The sequence below is a fragment of the Pseudophryne corroboree genome, chromosome 8, assembly GCF_028390025.1.
Source record: "Pseudophryne corroboree isolate aPseCor3 chromosome 8, aPseCor3.hap2, whole genome shotgun sequence".
Taxonomy (NCBI): Eukaryota; Metazoa; Chordata; class Amphibia; order Anura; family Myobatrachidae; genus Pseudophryne; species Pseudophryne corroboree.
In genome coordinates this window covers 388,264,544-388,284,741 of record NC_086451.1, presented here as the reverse complement: position 1 = coordinate 388,284,741, position 20,198 = coordinate 388,264,544, and the positions used below count along the sequence as shown (strand labels likewise).

The 20,198-nt window shown below is 46.1% G+C and overlaps 1 long non-coding RNA gene across 1 annotated transcript; it reads left to right on the top strand.

The window, feature by feature from the left end:
• The first annotated feature begins 2,602 nt into the window (after window positions 1-2,602).
• On the top strand, window positions 2,603-6,258 carry LOC134947840 (uncharacterized). The gene is made up of 3 exons (XR_010182810.1): window positions 2,603-3,201; window positions 4,494-5,030; window positions 6,157-6,258. It is a non-coding gene; the product is annotated as an uncharacterized LOC134947840 (long non-coding RNA).
• The last annotated feature ends 13,940 nt before the right edge of the window (window positions 6,259-20,198 follow it).

Sequence of the window (20,198 nt, the reverse complement as noted above, 5' to 3'; positions counted from 1 at the left end):
TCTGCAATGCCATCTGCTGCTCTGCAATGCGGTCTATCTCTGCTGCGATTTGCTCACGAGAAGCCATGTTTGTGATGACGTGTGTACGCCGAGGTGTGTGCGCTTATATACCTACGTGCGACTCGTTAATTCACACAGGTGTACACTGTTATTCTGTTGAATGATTGCACTGCTTATTTAAGGGCCTACTGTGCATGCTGTAAGTGTTGGTAGTTTGGCGTTTGAGTTGTTGGCTTGTGCGGGAAGGTGATAGTGGAATTGGCAGAGTGAGTAATTGTCAAGCATACCTTTGTCCTTTTCTTTGCGTTTTGAATATAGACAGTCATTTTTTGTGTGTATTTTCGTTTGTGAGTATTCTGTTTTTTTTATATTTTTTTTGTGTTTGCAAGTTTTTGTAATACATTTTAATGTTTTAATTTTTATAACACATATATATTTTGCAAGTCCATTTGTGAAAATATTCCCGTGCTTCTTTGTTTTGACTGTCATTAGTGTTCTCTTGTAGGAATCTACTTTTTGGTGAGCAAAACCAATTTTGACTTCATTTTTGGGTGTGGTCCACAAAAACAAGACTTTATTTCTTTAGGAGCAGGTAAGTGTCGTTGGCCTGTGTTGGAGTTTGTTTGTTGGAAGTGTCTGTATGCTGTTTTTGACTGTCATTTGTGTTCTCTTGTAGGTTTTGTTTTTTTGGTGAGAAAAACCAATTTTGACTTCATTTTTGGGTGTGGTCCACAAAAACAAGACTTTATTTCTTTAGGAGCAGGTAAGTGTCGTTGGCCTGTGTTGGAGTTTGTTTGTTGGAAGTGTCTGTATGCTGTTTTTGACTGTCATTTGTGTTCTCTTGTAGGTTTTGTTTTTTTGGTGAGAAAAACCAATTTTGACTTCATTTTTGGGTGTGGTCCACAAAAACAAGACTTTATTTCTTTAGGAGCAGGTAAGTGTCGTTGGCCTGTGTTGGAGTTTGTTTGTTGGAAGTGTCTGTATGCTGTTTTTGACTGTCATTTGTGTTCTCTTGTAGGTTTTGTTTTTTTGGTGCGGAAAACCAATTTTGACTTCATTTTTGGGTGTGGTCCACAAAAACAAGACTTTATTTCTTTAGGAGCAGGTAAGTGTCGTTGGCCTGTGTTGGAGTTTGTTTGTTGGAAGTGTCTGTATGCTGTTTTTGACTGTCATTTGTGTTCTCTTGTAGGTTTTGTTTTTTTGGTGAGAAAAACCAATTTTGACTTCATTTTTGGGTGTGGTCCACAAAAACAAGACTTTATTTCTTTAGGAGCAGGTAAGTGTCGTTGGCCTGTGTTGGTGCTTGTTTGTGTTTTTTTTTTTTTTTTTGTGTAAAGTTTGCTAAACAAAGTGTTTGGGGTTTCCAGGATTGATCTGCAAAGTAGTGTTTGTCTTTCCTGGACTAGGTACTAAATTTCTTATTATTTTTTTTTTTTTTTTTTCAAAAGTTTTTTTGCATTAATATATGTTTTTTATATCCAAATATTAAATTTAGTTTTATTTGTTTTTTTTTTTTGCATTTTTGACATGAATTCAACACAGAAAAAATGTACGCTCCTGCAGTAAGTTGACACCACAATTGTAAAAACAGTTATTGTGTAAAATTTTGGAAAAATTTGTTTTTTTTTTAAATGACATTTCTTAACATTCTCTCCAAAAAGTGTGTGATGTCAATACATATTGCGGCAGAAGCCCTACCTCCCCAACCCACGCCAGCACTCCCACCCCAACCGCCAGCCCCACAACCACAGCCGGCTCCTCATCAACCAAGGCAACGGAGGCGTGCTAGGCCACCAATTTTCAGAACCCGTGTCATACTTTTTGGGATGCCAGATGATGTGGTGGTGCGTAGATACCGGCTGCCACCACATCTAATCCTAGACACTCTCTCCATAATAGAGAGTGATCTGGAGTCTGAAATTCGGTATCCTACAGCAATACCACCATTGACACAATTCCTTGCAGTGTTACATTTTTTGGCCACAGGATCATTCCAGCATGTTGTTGGAGACCTGGTTGGCATGTCGCAGGGCCAGTTCAGTAAGGTCCTGCGACGTGTCTGCCAGGCTTTCATCAAGCGTGTTAAGCAATTTATTGCTATGCCTTTGGATGTTGGTGCCCTAGATGTGGTGAAGCGGCAATTTGCGGAAGGTGGTAGTCGCTTCCCACATGTTATTGGGGTTGTGGATGGCACACATGTTGCTATTCAGCCACCAAGACATAATGAAGAAATTTATAGAAACAGGAAACTGTTTCATTCTCTGAATGTAATGGTTGTTTGTGGGCCATCCCTCCAGATCCTTTCCCTGAACGCAAAGTTTACAGGAAGTTCCCATGATGCGTATGTCATTAGACAATCAGGGATATGGCAGAGATTAAGATCAAGTCAACGACCAGACATGTGGTTATTGGGTGAGTTGTTGCTCAAATATTTTAGTTACAAACTTACAAAAATATATGAAAATTGTGAAGTAAAATTTTGCTTTTATTCCAACAGGAGACCGTGGATATCCTTGCACCCCCTGGCTCATGACTCCTTACCGTAATCCCAGGCCAGGACCACAGATGGCATTTAACTCCGCGCTTACTGCCACTAGGCAGCTGGTGGAGCGCACAATTGGTGTCCTGAAAGGGCGCTTTCGTGTGCTCCACCGCACGGGTGGCGACATCATGTATTCGCCGGAGATGGCAAGTAAAATAGTGGTCCTGTGCGCAATACTCCATAATATCGCGGTAAGGAGTAGTGTCGAGCTTCCTCAGGCAGAGGAATTGCCTGATGAGGAGCCAGGGGTTGTGCCACGCTTCGGTGGGGGGAGTGTGACACGGAGGGGGAGCCAAGTGAGGGCAAGAATTGTAGCAGAACATTTCAGGTATAGTGTTTTTAACATTTATATTTGCACAAATAATACAACCCAGTATGCTTATGTATTTTTAAACATGATTGCATTTAGTATGTTCTTGTAAAGTGATTGGGTAATGCTGTTGTTGTGTTTGAATGGTTTTTTCTTTTTAAACACAAAAAACAAAAACACGTTAAGCTGACAATGTTTATGTAATAATTTAAATACTGTAATGATAATAAATAGTGTCCTTATTTATTTTATATCCTCAAATACTGATTATGTAAACAAACACACAAACAAATGATCCTCAATGTTTGACACTTTGTGACTGTCCAGCTGAATGATCACACGACCTGTGGTGAGTACACAGATATGTTTAGTAATTTTCAGTAAAGTCTGTGTCTCTGTGTGTTTATTCTAATTGTTTCTAACAAACATTTTTGCTTATGCTAATGCGAATTTCCGCTCGTGCAAAATAACACTCTGCTCTTCACAGCATTGCAAAGATCAATAAAGTTATTAGAAATGACATATTTTTGGCCAATCACATGCTAACAGACACTATAAATATATGCCCAAATAAGGAAAACGCCATTGCCATGATGCGTGCAGCACCGTTCTCCAGGCGGGAGCTCCGCGTGCTGGTAGCGGTGATGGACCGCCGCGTAGGCCGCGTTGGGCGCTTCATCCCCAATCGGGTGAAGCGCGAGGCCTACGCGGAGGTCCGCCGCCTGCTGCGGACTCGCGTCCGCAGCAGGCGGACAATCATCCAGCTCGAGAGGCGATGGAGTGATCTCCGCAGGCGGACTCCAGATTTGTTGGCGGAGATCCGCCAGCAAATCCGTGCTCTCCATACCCGAAGTAAGTTACATTACATAAGTTTTTTTGCTTAAAATGTGATAATGCTTCATCTTCCCAATTTTTAGCAAAAGGTTTTTTGTAAACCATTGTGCAAAACCATGTGCACTGCAGGGGAAGCATATGTAACATGTGCAGAGTGAGTCAGATTTGGGTGGGGTGTGTTAAAGCATCTCAATAATTTGCTGTGTTAAAATTAAACAGCCTGTATTTTCCATGGCCATAATTGAAAAAGTCCACCAAATCTAACTCTCTCTGCACATGTTATATATGCAACCCCTGCAGAGCACATGCTTTTGGACAATTGCAAACTACATTCCAGCTGTAATCCCCTTTGAATTACCTACATTTTACAGTAAGTGGTAGGCTAATTGCAACCTTCAGTCTCCTTTTTAGGAAATTAGGTCAGTGTGTGTGGTTAGGGGAAACAGTACTGACTGTAGTAAAGTGACACGAAACAAGTGCATGTTTCCAAGAAATAAGAAGCAGCCAGGAAACTGGTCCAAAATACTTGATAAGTGCTGGCTATATAATAAGGGCCCTTGAATAGTAATCTGGTGATGTTGCCTAGACAAATCACTATGACTCAATGGACTAGATTAAGGAATGAGCTTCAAAGTTAAAGTTTGGCTTCATTTTGTTTGCTATGGCCAACATGAAGAGGATCTTAACATGTTTGATTTTCTATTTTAAATTTAAAAAAAAAAAACATGTAACATAACATTTATATTTAAAAATCAATACTATGTAATTTTGCATGATTAAAAAATGTGGACAATATTTTCATTCTAGGACAACAACAACGGCACAACTCCCCACCCCCTTCCCCTTCCCACTCCCCCTCCCCTTCTCACTCCCCCTCCCCTTCACACTCCCCCTCAGCTTTCCAGTCCCCCTCATCTTCACAGTCCCCCTCAGCTTCCCAGTCCCCCTCAGCTTCCCTGGCCCACTCCACTTTCCATTCCCCTTCTCACCACACCTCGCCATCTCTTTCTGGGACCCCTTCTCCTCCTTCCCATACCCCTTCTCCTTCCACTTCGACATCCCCATCTGAACCCCCCTCACCCTCTATTGCTTTAAATTTCTCTCCGCCCCCCTCGCCCTCTCAATCAGACCCCCCCTCTGAAATTGCGGCACTAATCCAGCCTCCTTCCCCCATCCAGCCTCCTTCCCCAATCCCTCCTCCTTCCCCAATCCCTCCTCCTTCCCCAATCCCTCATCCTTCCCCCATCCAGCCGCCTTCCCCCATCCAGGCAACATCCCCACCAAGTGAATGGGCAGAGGAAGCCCCTGCAGAACATTCCGGGAGTCTGGATGTTTCCGAGGAAAGTAAGTTTATTTAAATTTTATACAATAAGATTACCCACTTACACTTACAATGCCAAAACATGCAGTGTTGTACTGTTTGAATTCTTGGACCCTGGAAAAATATTTTAACATTTCATCATGGTGTACATGTTGCCTTTACATATTTGTGAGTGTCATTATATGTACAGTGTGTATGTGTGCAATGTTTTGTGTGTCCACTCTAGGTTGACACTCATTAGGTAGCCAGGGTTGGCAGGAGAACAGGGTTTATATGTGTTACTTTTTCTGGGAAACAGTTAGACCTGAGTGGAGTTTAGTATGTTTGCCTTTTACACTTGGGCCTGTGTAGTCTGAATATTTACACTTAAAAATCACATGCTTCACTTTGTTATGCAGCCTAATGACACACTGTTTTTTTGTGTGAAAGTTACATTCTCAAAATTAATAAGTGTTCGAGTCAAACATGTTTGCACTTATTTAGTAAGGGCAGCTTTCATGGAGTGTGGGAATGCTATGATATGTTGGCCTTCTGAAGATGTGGATATGCAGTGTGATGATGCAGGACCAACCCACTAAAAATAAAAAACAAATAAAACAACAAATGGGAATGAATGCCAACATGGTGTCACATTGACGAAGATGGTAGTTATCTTTAACATGGGATGTCGGACATAGCAACCAATAAGATTATACTTAAAAAATTGGGATCCACTTCTACAATATAATAATCATATTTTTGCTTGATTGCTATGGGCAACGTTCCATCTTAAATATAACTCACATAGTAGTAAATGTAACACATGGTCTGGAACACTTTAAAATCTGATAAAAAGGCTGAGCAGGCTTGTGTGTTCTGCTAATGATTGTACCATAAAACAGGCAGGATGTAGTAACTTTGACATTAAAGCAGGCCTGTCCAAACTGCGGCACTCCAACTGTTGAGAAACTACACATCCCAGCATGCCCTGACACAGCTTTGCCATTCCCTGACCACAAAACTGTGTAAAGGCATGCTGGTATATGTAGTTTCACAACAGCTGGAGTCCAGCAGTTTGGACATGCCAGCATTTAAGTGTGCTTTGCGCCTTGCTTGGCTAATAAGTAATGTAATTAAGTTATTAATGTTTGTGTTGCATCTTAATTTCAGATGTTGCAGTTGGAGATCCCACAAGTTTTTCAGGGATACTTTACATCATGCGCCAACACCTGCAAGGAATGATGGATTGCGTGGACCATTTGCAAAAATTTGCATGACTTTTATTCTTTGATTTTAAAAAAAAAAAAAATATTAACAAATACAAAAATAAAAAAGTTGATTAAAGTTAACCGGGTGTTGTGTTTATTAATGCAAAAAAGGATCAGCAGATTGGCAGGCAGAATTTGTTTTGTACAAAAAATTACACACATCTAACGTTACATTTTTACCAAAAAAAAAAGGAGATTATTGTGTTAAGAAACATGTAAACACCTTCATTCACAAACAACACCTTTAAAAATTAAAAAAGTGAAATAAAAAAAAAAAAAATTTACACTTTGACATGTTGATGGGCAATTATGGCAACAAAGTGTTAATTTTTTTTTATTCTCAGACTTAATTGTTTTGGAACATTATCAATCATTACACTAATTGGGTTCGTAATTGAAAAGGGCTTGTGGTCTTTAAAAGGAAAGGTGTCATTGCACTTAATAGGCCAAAAAAACATTTTTGTGCGTTTTACCTCAAAAGTGTGCATTTTTACTCAAAACTTTGTAAATATACTCAAACTTAGTATTTTTACGATTAAGTATGTGTTATTGCGATGATTTCGCAATGCTGCGATGGTTTCGCATTACTGCGATGTCATTTGGCGTACGCCCACTTTGTGTAATACTGCGTGCGAATTTGCAAAAATACGTTGAGGGCGGAGGTTCGCAAATTTACTAAATTAACGCAACTTTGCGAATATGTTGTGCGTCCGAAAAACTTTGCGATCAACTCGGAATGAGGGCCAATAATAGCCTTTCCGGGTCATATAATATAATGCCACATGATATATCCAAATTGAGAGCTAACTTACCTGGAGCCACCCCTTGGATCTCCAGATGGCACTGTAAGAACCAGAACGCCCTCCAAACACTGGTCCCATCTATGCCTCTCATACTAGCAAAACAGAATGCAAGTTACTCATATCATTTTGGCAACATACGTCAGGTGCTTGAATGAGAGGGGTAATTCTAAGGGGGATATTCAAGTAACCCCGGTAATTTACTGAGACTGCGGCACCATACCTGCAGCCCCAGCCTGCTGCTGCTGCAGTGGGCATGGGACACTGCAGGTTGTCCGCGGTCATCAGGGATTTTGTTACACCTGCCTCAGGCAGATGAAACCAAATCCCCGGAAACAGTCCCGTTGTCAAGCGAAAACAGGGCTGTTTCTCACAAAAACACACAGGTTTCACTGAACCTGTGTGTTTTCGGGAGAAAGGGCATTTTTTACAGGCAATCTAATAGGATAGCCTGTAAAAACAATCGGTGAAACATCTGGAAAAATCTGCCCAATGTTTTACCAAGGGTAATAGGATACCCCCCTAAGCAAGAGAAAGAATGGGGATTAACCCCCAGTGTCCCCCAGCAAAGCCTGTAACATGGCAGGTAGGAGCTGGTTAGTTGGTACTTTATCACCGTGCTATTTATCACTCTCCAAGGCATGATAAATCTGGGCTACAGTCCTCTGTGCAGATCAGACTATTATAGGCACAGTATGAAAGAGTGCACATCAATGCATTAATATACTGTAGCCAGTGCCAGATTAAGGTCCTAATGGGCCTGGAGCTGAAATTTCTGAAGGGCCTATTATGTGCCACTGCAGGGGGTGCGACCAGCATGGTGGGCGTGTGGCTACTGATGTGGGGGGGTGATAAGTGCTGTATGTATATATATATATATATATATATATATATATATATTTATTATGTGTATGAGTGTATGTATGCATGTGAAAAATAGAAAGCTCTCAGCACTTAAATGCCCAATTATTTCCAACAACGTCAACACATGCGCTGTACCAGCTTTTATTCCATAAGATGGAGGAGAGGGCACTCACTGGACTTTATCAAATATCAAATGTTTATTGACCAAAACTCATAGCAAAAAGTCAGAGTCAGCATTTTGATTCCTCCGAACATTTGGGGCAGCATCAAAGCACAAGTGCAGCAGATCAGGCAGAGATTACAGCACTGTCTCACTGGCCTTTCTACTTATACCATCAGAACCATGTGTAAAAAAAATCTCCAAACTACATGTGTTCCAACTTGTAACGCCTGGCCTCCCCTGAAGTGATATCAGTTCTTCTACCAGTGGTTCCCAAACTTTTTTAAATCAAGGCGCCCTAGAACATCAGATTTTTTTTTTCATGGCGACCATAGGCACACAGTTTCTTGTTGAGAAATTTAGAAAGAAATATTATATTAAGTAAATTGTGTTTATATGTCATCCTTAGGTTCAATTATGAGGTGAGGGACAAGATTAACTTCTGTCTCTCCAAATATTTTATGATTGACAGCCCCCAGCACTGGTTTTGGTACCCCTGCAAGAGTCAACCCAGGGTGCCACAGCACACAAGGTCAGATGTACTAAGCAGTGAACATAGTGGAGAAGTGAGCCACTGGTCAAGTTGCCCATGGTAACCAATCAGCATTGAAGTAACAATTATAATTTGCATACTACTGTATAAATATATACAGAGCAACTGATTGGTTACCATGGCCAACTTCTCCTCTGATTCACTTCCCCACTCTTTTCACTGCTTAGTACATCTTCCCCATAATTTGAATACCACTGTCCTGTACTGAAGCAACAATATTAACATAAGGTCCAAAAGGTCCAAGCACAACAGAAAACAGAACACTTAAGTCATGTAATTGGTTAGGCAAAGTTCTACCGCTCTGCCTGTAACCTCAGGGTATCACATGAACATCATGTGGTACTGATGCACCAGAACTGTGCGTCTCATGCTGGAACAGAAAACTGGATATCTACAGCTACAGTAGCTACTCCCATGGAACGCGAACAACTTCTAATGCAGCTACCAGTTACCAAGTAACATCAGTGCACATGGACTAATAAGGACCAAGGTGGTCATTCCGAGTTGAGCAGTTTTTAGCAGCCGTGCAAACACATTGTCGCCGCCCACCGGGGAGTGTATTTTCGCTTTGCAGAAGTGCGAACGCTTGTGCAACAGAACGCCTGCAAAAACATTTTGTGCAAAACAAGACCAGCCCTGGACTCACTTTTTATGTGCGTTGATTCTAACTTTAGAGGGACGGCTTTTGACGTCACACACCCGCCCAGCGTTCGCCCAGCCACGCCTGCGTTTTCCCTGGCACGCCTGCATTTTTCTAAGCACTCCCTGAAACAGTCAGTTGCCACCCAGAAACGACCACTTCATGTCAATCTTCTTGCGGCAGACAGTGCGAATGAAAATGTAGCTAGAACCTGTGCAAAACCACAAAGGCCTTTGTATCTGTACGTCGCGCATGCACATTGCACGATTTTTAGCCTGATCACTGCACTGCGAACAATGGCAACAGCGATCAACTCGGAATGACCCCCATTATCATAGCACTGATCCAAAGATTTGAAGGACTAGCTAAATTACAGGAATAATTCTGAACATCCCTTTATCTCATGGATCCAATGGGAGAACATACCTACGCATACAATACTAGCAAACGCAATCTAATATGAGCAAATTACAATTATGTATATTTGTATGCATATATACACACACATATACATTATATATATATATATATATATATATATATATAATTCTATACACACATACATAATATATATTAACCTGCCAGTATATTTTTGGATTGTGGGAGGAAACCAAATTACTCAGAGGGAACCCATACAAGCACAAGGAGAATATACAAACTCCACACAGTTAGGCCATGGTGGAAATTGAACCCATGATCTCAGTGCTGTGAGGCAGTAATGCTAACCATTACACCATCCGTACTATCGAATATATATAATGAACCCCCTGTGTAATGCTACGGCTCCACCGGAGAAAGAATAGGCGGCACTTCTGACGTTTTTTTTAAGTGATATATTATTTGATCGACTTTATTTATGGATTTCAATTAAATAACATATATCACTTGAAAAAACGTTAGGAGTGCTGCTTATTCTTTCTCTAGTGGAACCCTAACGTTACACAGGGGATTCGTAAAAACACAGGGGGAAAAAACGGATTCATCCCCTTTACATTATTTGTAATTTTTGCTCCTTATAGTAATACCCCTTATACTTTATGCCACACACCGCAATGCCCATTACACATTCTGCCACACACCATAATGCCCATTACACATTCTGCCACACACCATAATGCCCATTACACATTCTGCCACACACCATAATGCCCATTACACATTGTGCCACACACCTTAATGCCCATTCCACATTATGCCACACATCGTAATGCCTATTACCCATTATGCCACACACTGTAACACCTAATACACGTTATGCCACACATCATAACGCCCATTCCACATTAAGCCACACACCATAACATCTATTACACATTATGCCACACATCATAATGCCCATTCCACATTATGCCATACATTACAATGCCTATTACATGTTATGCCAGACACTGTAATGCCCATTACACATTATGCCACATACAGTTATGCCCCCGACACCATTTTATGCTCCACAGTAAACATTAAGGGACTAATAAAGAAGTGGAGGAATATGCCCTAAGTAGGTACACTGGAATGTGATGAACATACAAAACAAACAAACAAACACATTTTTATAGTCAGATGTATGTGAAGGTGGGTTTAGCCCCAAAATACTTACAGCAGGCCACTCTGCTGATGCCATTAAAATAAGGCCATTTTCAAGAGGCAGGTAGAGGACTGCGTGCTCCAGAGGCTGCATTTTCGGGAACCTGCCGAACCCCACGTGGGTGCCCAGTAGGCTCTAGTGGCAGCAGGTGCGTGAACCAGGCATGCCCCACACTGGCGCCAGTGGTGGCGGCTATATTAACCGGGTGCATCGCACGTGGGCGCCTCACAGGCTCCATCGGTGGTGGGTTCGGGAACCGGGTGCACCACACATCTGGTGGGCTTCAGCGGCAGGCGCTATGGGAACTGTGTACCGTGCACCCCATTTGGGCACCCTGCAGGTTCCAGTGGCGGTGGGTGTGAGAACCACATGGACACATAAGAAGAGTAGCTTCCTCGCTTGTAAACAGTGCAGCAGGCCTGTACAGTGTCAATGGCTCAGCACACTTCTATTCATAAAAAACAACAACTTTTGAGTCAGTGACGAAGTGCCGGTAGGCCATACCGCTGCATACCGGCCCATATTGACATATATATATATATATATATATATACTAGGTGCTTCATCGCGCCCTACGGGCGCTCTTCACACCGTCGGCAGGGGCTACGCCCCCTTAACCCCTGCACGCCTTTCTGGGGTTCAATATATGGAGTATTACCTGCATTCCTAGTTTTGTTAGTGTTTGAATATTGCACAATGAAAGGCCTTCCGATGGTGAAGGGGGCGTAGTCCCTTGCAACAGGAAGGGGTTTGGGGAGTGGGGACCGCGGATGGGGGAGGGGGTATGAAGGCGGAAGGGGCTACGCCCCCTTAACCCCTGCACGCCTTTCTGGGGTTCAATATATGGAGTATTACCTGCATTCCTAGTTTTGTTAGTGTTTGAATATTGCACAATGAAAGGCCTTCCGATGGTGAAGGGGGCGTAGTCCCTTGCAACAGGAAGGGGTTTGGGGAGTGGGGACCGCGGATGGGGGAGGGGGTATGAAGGCGGAAAGGGCTACGCCCCCTTAACCCCTGCACGCCTTTCTGGGGTTCAATATATGGAGTATTACCTGCATTCCTAGTTTTGTTAGTGTTTGAATATTGCACAATGAAAGGGCGTCCGATGGTGAAGGGGGCGTAGTCCCTTGCAACAGGAAGGGGTTTGGGGAGTGGGGACCGCGGATGGGGGAGGGGGTATGAAGGCGCTGTGGGTGGGGTAGGAGCAGGGGTGTCGCAGGTGGGGGATGGCAGCTGCAGGGCTGTTGCGGATGGAGGAGGGGTTCCGAAGGCGCTGCAGATGGGGAAGGGGTGGGTGCGGGTGTGCAGTGGATGGGGGAGGTGTCCAGGGGGCGCGGTGGGTGGGGGAGGGGTGGATGCGGGGGTAATGTGGGTGGGGGAGTGGCGGGTGCGGTGCTGTTGCGAATGGTGTAGGCGATGCGGATTGGGAAGGGCCTGCTGCGTGGGTGGGGTAGGGGATCCAAAGGTGCAGCGGGCGGGGGAGAGCCAGATGCGGGGTGTGGCGGATGGGGGAGGGGGTCGGGAGGTGATGTAGGTGGTGGAGGGGCGGGTGGCATAGGGGGGTTCAGCGGATGGGGAGGGGGTAGGGGATGCGGGAGGGGTGGGGGTGCTGTGGGTGGGGGAGGCGGGGGAGGGGCTGTTGCGGATGTGGGAGGGGTTCCGGAGGCGCTGCTGGTGGAGAAGGGTGCAGGTGTTGCGGGTGAGGTAGGGGGCCTGGAGGCGCTGCGGGTGGGGGAGGGAGGGAGGGGGGTGAGGGTGCGGTGGATCGGGAGGGGCTGTAGGTGGTGGAGGAGCAGGTGGTGTAGGGGGTCCGCAGGTGGAGTGGTTGGTGGTGGGGTGAGTGCTGCGGGTGGGGTAGTGGGACCGAAAGTGTTGCGGTTGCTGGAGGGGTGGGGGTGCAGGGGATGGGTCCGGGGGTGCAGCGGATGGGGGAGGGGCTGCTGCAGATGGGGGAGGGGTTTGGAAGACACTGCGGGTGGGGTAGGGGGTCCGAAGGCGCAGTGGGTGGGGGTGCCACGGGTGGTGGAGGGGCAGGTGCGGGGGTTTGCGGGGGATGGGGAGGGGTCCTGGGGCGCTGCAGGTGGTGGAGGGACAGATATCAGTGCACATAGTCTCTGTGGTAGTTAGTGAGGGTTGGTGATGGTGTAAGAGGGGTGAAGGCCAGTACACAGACAGGCAGTTAGAGAGCAGGATGAGGGTGACAGGGCATAGTGACGGGGAGTACTTAGCAGATATAGGGGTGGGCTAGAGGTGTGATGTCACAGTGTGTGTACCTTTGCTCTAATGTGTGAGGTATGTGAGGTATATGTGAGGTATGTGTGAGGTATGTGTGAGGTAAGGATGTGCGGGTCGCGGTGGCCACTAACCTCCTGGCTGCTGCTGTGAGATGGTGACTGCAGAGGGAGGGAGCTCAGACCCAGCAGCAATGGGTCGTGGTCAGCATTCCTTCCTGGCCCCGTTCCGCCGCACACTGTCCGCCCCGTCTGACGGGCGTCATTCCTCCATTCTGCATGGCAGCGTCAGCTGCTGTGATCGCGGAGCATAGGTAAGCGTCCGGAGCCCTGTGGGCGGGCAGGCATGGTGTTTCCCTGGAGAGGTGCGGCGCGCATCCTTAGGCTGCAGACGGAGGGAGCTCCGGCCCAGCAGCAATGTTGATTAGTGCGTGTCCCGTCCTGGCGCTGTTCCGCTGCACATGCTCCGCACCGCTTGCCGCTGAGCATGGCAGCCCTTGTGTGTATGCTGCAGATGCTGATCTAGCGGTGCCTGAGCTAGCGCCCTCTCCCTGGGGTGTGGGTGTCAGGCGGCAGCTATGGTGTGTAGGTGGGAGAGGAGCTGCGGGCGGCGACTCGCTGCCTGCAAGTACCCTCCATATCAGCGCTGTTCCCCTCCCTGCAGATAGTGTCAGTGGCTGTGGTGTACTTTTGCTACTGGTGGCCAGGGCCGGTGCTAGGGTGTTCGGCGCCCCCCTGCAAACTATGAATTTTGCGCCCTCCCGTGTTCCTTTGTTGTGCATCGGGAAAAGTGGTGTGGTCTCACAACTAAGGGGCATGGGCCACACAATAGTACCCCCATTTAAAATTACGCCACAATGTAGCACAATCTTATTCATCTTATACGTAATGCCCTACCCGTAGTAGTAGCGTCCTTATACGTAATGCCCCACCCGTAGTAGTAGCGTCCATATACGTAATGCCCCCCCAATAGTAGTAGTGTCCTTATACATAATGCCCCCCCAGTAGTAGTACCAGTTATATGTAATGCTCCCCAACAGTAATAGTAGCGTCCTTATACATAATGCCCCCCCAGTAGTAGTAGCATCCTTATACATAATGCCCGCCCAGTAGTAGTAGCGTCCTTATACATAATGCCCCCCCAATAGTAGTAGTGTCCTTATACATAATGCCCCCCCAGTAGCAGTAGCAGTTATATGTAATGCCCCACAACAGTAATAGTAGCGTCCTTATACGTAATGCCACCCCTGTAGTAGTAGCAGTTATATGTAATGCCCCCCAACAGTAATAGTAGCGTCCTTATACGTAATGCCACCCCTGTAGTAGTAGCATCCTTATACATAATGTGCCCCCAGTAGTAGTACCGTCCTTATACATAATGCCCCCCCCAGTAGTAGTAGCATCCTTACATGTAATGCCGTCCCAGTAGTAGTAGCACCGTCCTTATACATAATGCCCCCCAGAAGTAATAGAGTCCTTATACATAATGCCCCCCCAGTAGTAGCGTCCTTATATGTAATGCTCCCCAGTATTAGTAGCCTCCTTATACGTAATGCCCCCCTATAGTAGTAGCGTCCTTATACGTAATGCCCCCCTATAGTAGTAGCGTCCTTATACGTAATGCCCCCCCATAGTAGTAGCGTCCTTATACGTAATGCCCCCCCTATAGTAGTAGCGTTCTTATATGTAATGCCCCCCAGTATTAGTAGCCTCCTTATACGTAATGCCACCCCTATAGTAGTAGCGTCCTTATACGTAATGCCCCCCCTATAGTAGTAGCGTCCTTATACGTAATGCCCCCCCTATAGTAGTAGCGTCCTTATACGTAATCCCCCCCTATATTAGTAGCGTCCTTGCATGTAATGGCCCCCCCAGCAGTGGTGTCCATAAAGTGCGCACACACAGACATGCCTCACACACACACAATGCACACATATATACAAACACACACACCCCACCATATATACACACACACACACACACACACACACACACACACACACACACACACACACACACACACACACCCCACTATACACACACAGACACACACACACCCCCACTATATACACACACGCACACACACACACACACACACACACACACACACACACACACACACACACACACCACTATATGCACACACGCACACACATTTCTCTCTCACCCTCCACTTACCAAGTCTGGCTGGCCGTCACTGCAATGCTGATTCCATTTCCACCACTGTTCAGCTGTCTGGTCCCGTGTAGCTCCGCCCCTCTATTCCGTGTAGCTCCTCCCCCATGACGCCGTAGCTCCACCCCCTTTTCGGGACCCGCACTACACAGCACACAGCCCGCTGTCACAGGTGATTGGGGGGGGGGGGGAAGGACAGGCACAGCAGCCGGCAGCTAGTGGCCATCCTCACCTCCTATACTGTAAGGTAGGGTCTTGCACCTGACTGCTGCTGGCACTGGGTATGGGGTAGCTCCCTGCAGCAGATGCAGTTGACTCCGCCCAGCTCTGTGACTCCGCCCAGCGTTACGGGCACAGAGTCACAGATTAAGGCAAATATATAGGAGATATAATGTGTATATATATTTACATACACACACATTTTTATATACATGTATACAGTATATATATTAGAGATGAGCGGGTTCGGTTCCTCGGAATCCGAACCCCCCCGAACTTCAGCCTTTTTACACGGGGCCGAGGCAGACTCGGATCTTCCCGCCTTGCTCGGTTAACCCGAGCACGCCCGAACGTCATCATCCCGCTGTCGGATTCTCGCGAGGCTCGGATTCTATCGCAAGACTCAGATTCTATATAAGGAGCCGCGCGTCGCCGCCATTTTCACACGTGCATTGAGATTGATAGGGAGAGGACGTGGCTGGCGTCCTCTCCGTGTAGAATAGATTAGAGAGACACTTGATTTACTACTTGGGGAGCATTAGGAGTACTCAGTACAGTGCAGAGTTTTGCTGATAGTGACCAGTGACCACCAGTTTTATTTATAATCCGTTCTCTGCCTGAAAAAAACACGATACACAGTCACATACCATATCTGTGCTCAGCCTCAGTGTGCTGCATGATAATATCATCTATGTATATCTGACTGTGCTGAGTGCTCACTGCTCACACAGCTGAATTGTGGGGGAGACTGGGGTGCAGTTAATAGCAGGAGTACAGTGCACACTTTTGCTGCCAGTGTGACTGACCAGTGACCACCAGTATATTGTCTGCCTGAAAAAGCTGACAGTGTCCAGCAGGTCCGTCATTCATTATATTATATAAATATTTACCTGCAGTAGTGTTATATTTTTTTTGTTCATCTCTATCATCTTTATCATCTCTATATTAGCAGACGCAGTACAGTAGTCCACGGCTGTGGCTACCTCTGTGTCGTCAGTGCTCGTCCATAATTGTATACCTACCTGTGGTGGGGTTTTTTTTTCTATCTTCTTCATACTAGTAGTTTAGGAGTCTGCTGACAGTGTCCAGCAGGTCCGTCATTATATTATATATACCTGCAGTAGTGATATATATATATATATTTTTTATATCATTATCATCTCTATACTAGCAGACGCAGTACGGTAGTCCACGGCTGTAGCTACCTCTGTGTCGTCAGTGCTCGTCCATAATTGTATACCTACCTGTGGTGGGTTTTTTTTTCTATCTTCTTCATACTAGTAGTTTAGGAGTCTGCTGACAGTGTCCAGCAGGTCCGTCATTATATTATATATACCTGCAGTAGTGATATATATATATTTTTTATATCATTATCATCTCTATACTAGCAGACGCAGTACGGTAGTCCACGGCTGTAGCTACCTCTGTGTCGTCAGTGCCTCGTCATCCATAAGTATACTAGTATCCATCCATCTCCATTGTTTACCTGAGGTGCCTTTTAGTTGTGCCTATTAAAATATGGAGAACAAAAATGTTGAGGTTCCAAAAATAGGGAAAGATCAAGATCCACTTCCACCTCGTGCTGAAGCTGCTGCCACTAGTCATGGCTGAAACGATGAAATTCCATCAACGTCGTCTGCCAAGGCCGATGCCCAATGTCATAGTACAGAGCATGTAAAATCCAAAACACAAAATATCAGTAAAAAAAGGACTCAAAAATCTAAAATAAAATCGTCGGAGGAGAAGCGTAAACTTGCCAATATGCCATTTACCACACGGAGTGGCAAGGAACGGCTGAGGCCCTGGCCTATGTTCATGGCTAGTGGTTCAGCTTCACATGAGGATGGAAGCACTCAGCCTCTCGCTAGAAAAATGAAAAGACTTAAGCTGGCAAAAGCACAGCAAAGAACTGTGCGTTCTTCGAAATCACAAATCCACTAGGAGAGTCCAATTGTGTCGTTTGCGATGCCTGACCTTCCCAACACTGGACGTGAAGAGCATGCGCCTTCCACCATTTGCACGCCCCCTGCAAGTGCTGGAAGGAGCACCCGCAGTCCAGTTCCTGATAGTCAGATTGAAGATGTCAGTGTTGAAGTACACCAGGATGAGGAGGATATGGGTGTTGCTGGCGCTGGGGAGGAAATTGACAAGGAGGATTCTGAATGTGAGGTGGTTTGTTTAAGTCAGGCACCCGGGGAGACACCTGTTGTCTGTGGGAGGAATATGGCCATTGACATGCCTGGTGAAAATACCAAAAAAATCAGCTCTTCGGTGTGGAAGTATTTCAACAGAAATGCGGACAACAGGTGTCAAGCCGTGTGTTGCCTTTGTCAAGCTGTAATAAGTAGGGGTAAGGACGTTAACCACCTCGGCACATCCTCCCTTATACGTCACCTGCAGCGCATTCATCATAAGTCAGTGACAAGTTCAAAAACTTTGGGCGACAGCGGAAGCAGTCCACTGACCAGTAAATCCCTTCCTCTTGTAACCAAGCTCACGCAAACCACCCCACCAACTCCCTCAGTGTCAATTTCCTCCTTCCCCAGGAATGCCAATAGTCCTGCAGGCCATGTCACTGGCAATTCTGACGAGTCCTCTCCTGCCTGGGATTCCTCCGATGCATCCTTGCGTGTAATGCCTACTGCTGCTGGCGCTGCTGTTGTTGCTGCTGGGAGTCGATGGTCATCCCAGAGGGGAAGTCGTAAGACCACTTTTACTACTTCCACCAAGCAATTGACTGTCCAACAGTCCTTTGCGAGGAAGATGAAATATCACAGCAGTCATCCTGCTGCAAAGCGGATAACTGAGGCCTTGGCATCCTGGGCGGTGAGAAACGTGGTTCCGGTATCCATCATTACTGCAGAGCCAACTATAGACTTGTTTGAGGTACTGTGTCCCCGGTACCAAATACCATCTAGGTTCCATTTCTCTAGGCAGGCGATACCGAAAATGTACACAGACCTCAGAAAAAGACTCACCAGTGTCCTAAAAAATGCAGTTGTACCCAATGTCCACTTAACCACGGACATGTGGACAAGTGGAGCAGGGCAGACTCAGGACTATATGACTGTGACAGCCCACTGGGTAGATGTATTGACTCCCGCCGCAAGAACAGCAGCGGCGGCACCAGTAGCAGCATCTCGCAAACGCCAACTCTTTCCTAGGCAGGCTACGCTTTGTATCACCGCTTTCCAGAATACGCACACAGCTGAAAACCTCTTACGGCAACTGAGGAAGATCATCGCAGAATGGCTTACCCCAATTGGACTCTCCTGTGGATTTGTGGCATCGGACAACGCCAGCAATATTGTGTGGGCAAATTCCAGCACGTCCCATGTTTTGCACATACCTTGAATTTGGTGGTGCAGAATTATTTAAAAAACGACAGGGGCGTGCAAGAGATGCTGTTGGTGGCCAGAAGAATTGCGGGACACTTTCGGCGTACAGGCACCACGTACAGAAGACTGGAGCACCACCAAAAACGCCTGAACCTGCCCTGCCATCATCTGAAGCAAGAAGTGGTAACGAGGTGGAATTCAAACCTCTATATGCTTCAGGGGTTGGAGGAGCAGCAAAAGGTCATTCAAGCCTATACAACTGAGCACGATATAGGAGGTGGAATGCACCTGTCTCAAGCGCAGTGGAGAATGATTTCAACGTTGTGCAAGGTTCTGCAACCTTTTGAACTTGCCACACGTGAAGTCAGTTCAGACACTGCCAGCCTGAGTCAGGTCATTCCCCTCATCAGGCTTTTGCAGAAGAAGCTGGAGACATTGAAGGAGGAGCTAACACAGAGCGATTCCGCTAGGCATGTGGGACTTGTGGATGGAGCCCTTAATTCGCTTAACAAGGATTCACGGGTGGTCAATCTGTTGAAATCAGAGCACTACATTTTGGCCACCGTGCTCGATCCTAGATTTAAAACCTACGTTGTATCTCTCTTTCCGGCAGACACAAGTCTGCAGGGGTTCAAAGAACTGCTGGTGAGAAAATTGTCAAGTCAAGCGGAACGCGACCTGTCAACATCTCCTCCTTCACATTCTCCTGCAACTGGGGGTGTGAGGAAAAGGCTCAGAATTCCGAGCCCACCCGCTGGCGGTGATGCAGGGCAGTCTGGAGCGACTGCTGATGCTGACATCTGGTCCGGACTGAAGGACCTGCCAACGATTACGGACATGTCGTCTACTGTCCCCGCATATGATTCTCTCACCATTGAAAGAATGGTGGAGGATTATATGAGTGACCGCATCCAAGTAGGCACGTCAGACAGTCCGTACGTATACTGGCAGGAAAAAGAGGCAATTTGGAGGCCCTTGCACAAACTGGCTTTATTCTACCTAAGTTGCCCTCCCACAAGTGTGTACTCCGAAAGAGTGTTTAGTGCCGCCGCGCACCTTGTCAGCAATCGGCGTACGAGGTTACTTCCAGAAAATGTGGAGAAGATGATGTTCATTAAAATGAATTATAATTTATAATCAATTCCTCCATGGAGACATTGACCAGCAGCAAATGCCTCCACAAAGTACACAGGGAGCTGAGATGGTGGATTCCAGTGGGGACGAATTGATAATCTGTGAGGAGGGGGATGTACACGGTGATGAATCGGAGGATGATGATGAGGTGGACATCTTGCCTCTGTAGAGCCAGTTTGTGCAAGGAGAGATTAATTGCTTCTTTTTTGGTGGGGGTCCAAACCAACCCGTCATTTAAGTCACAG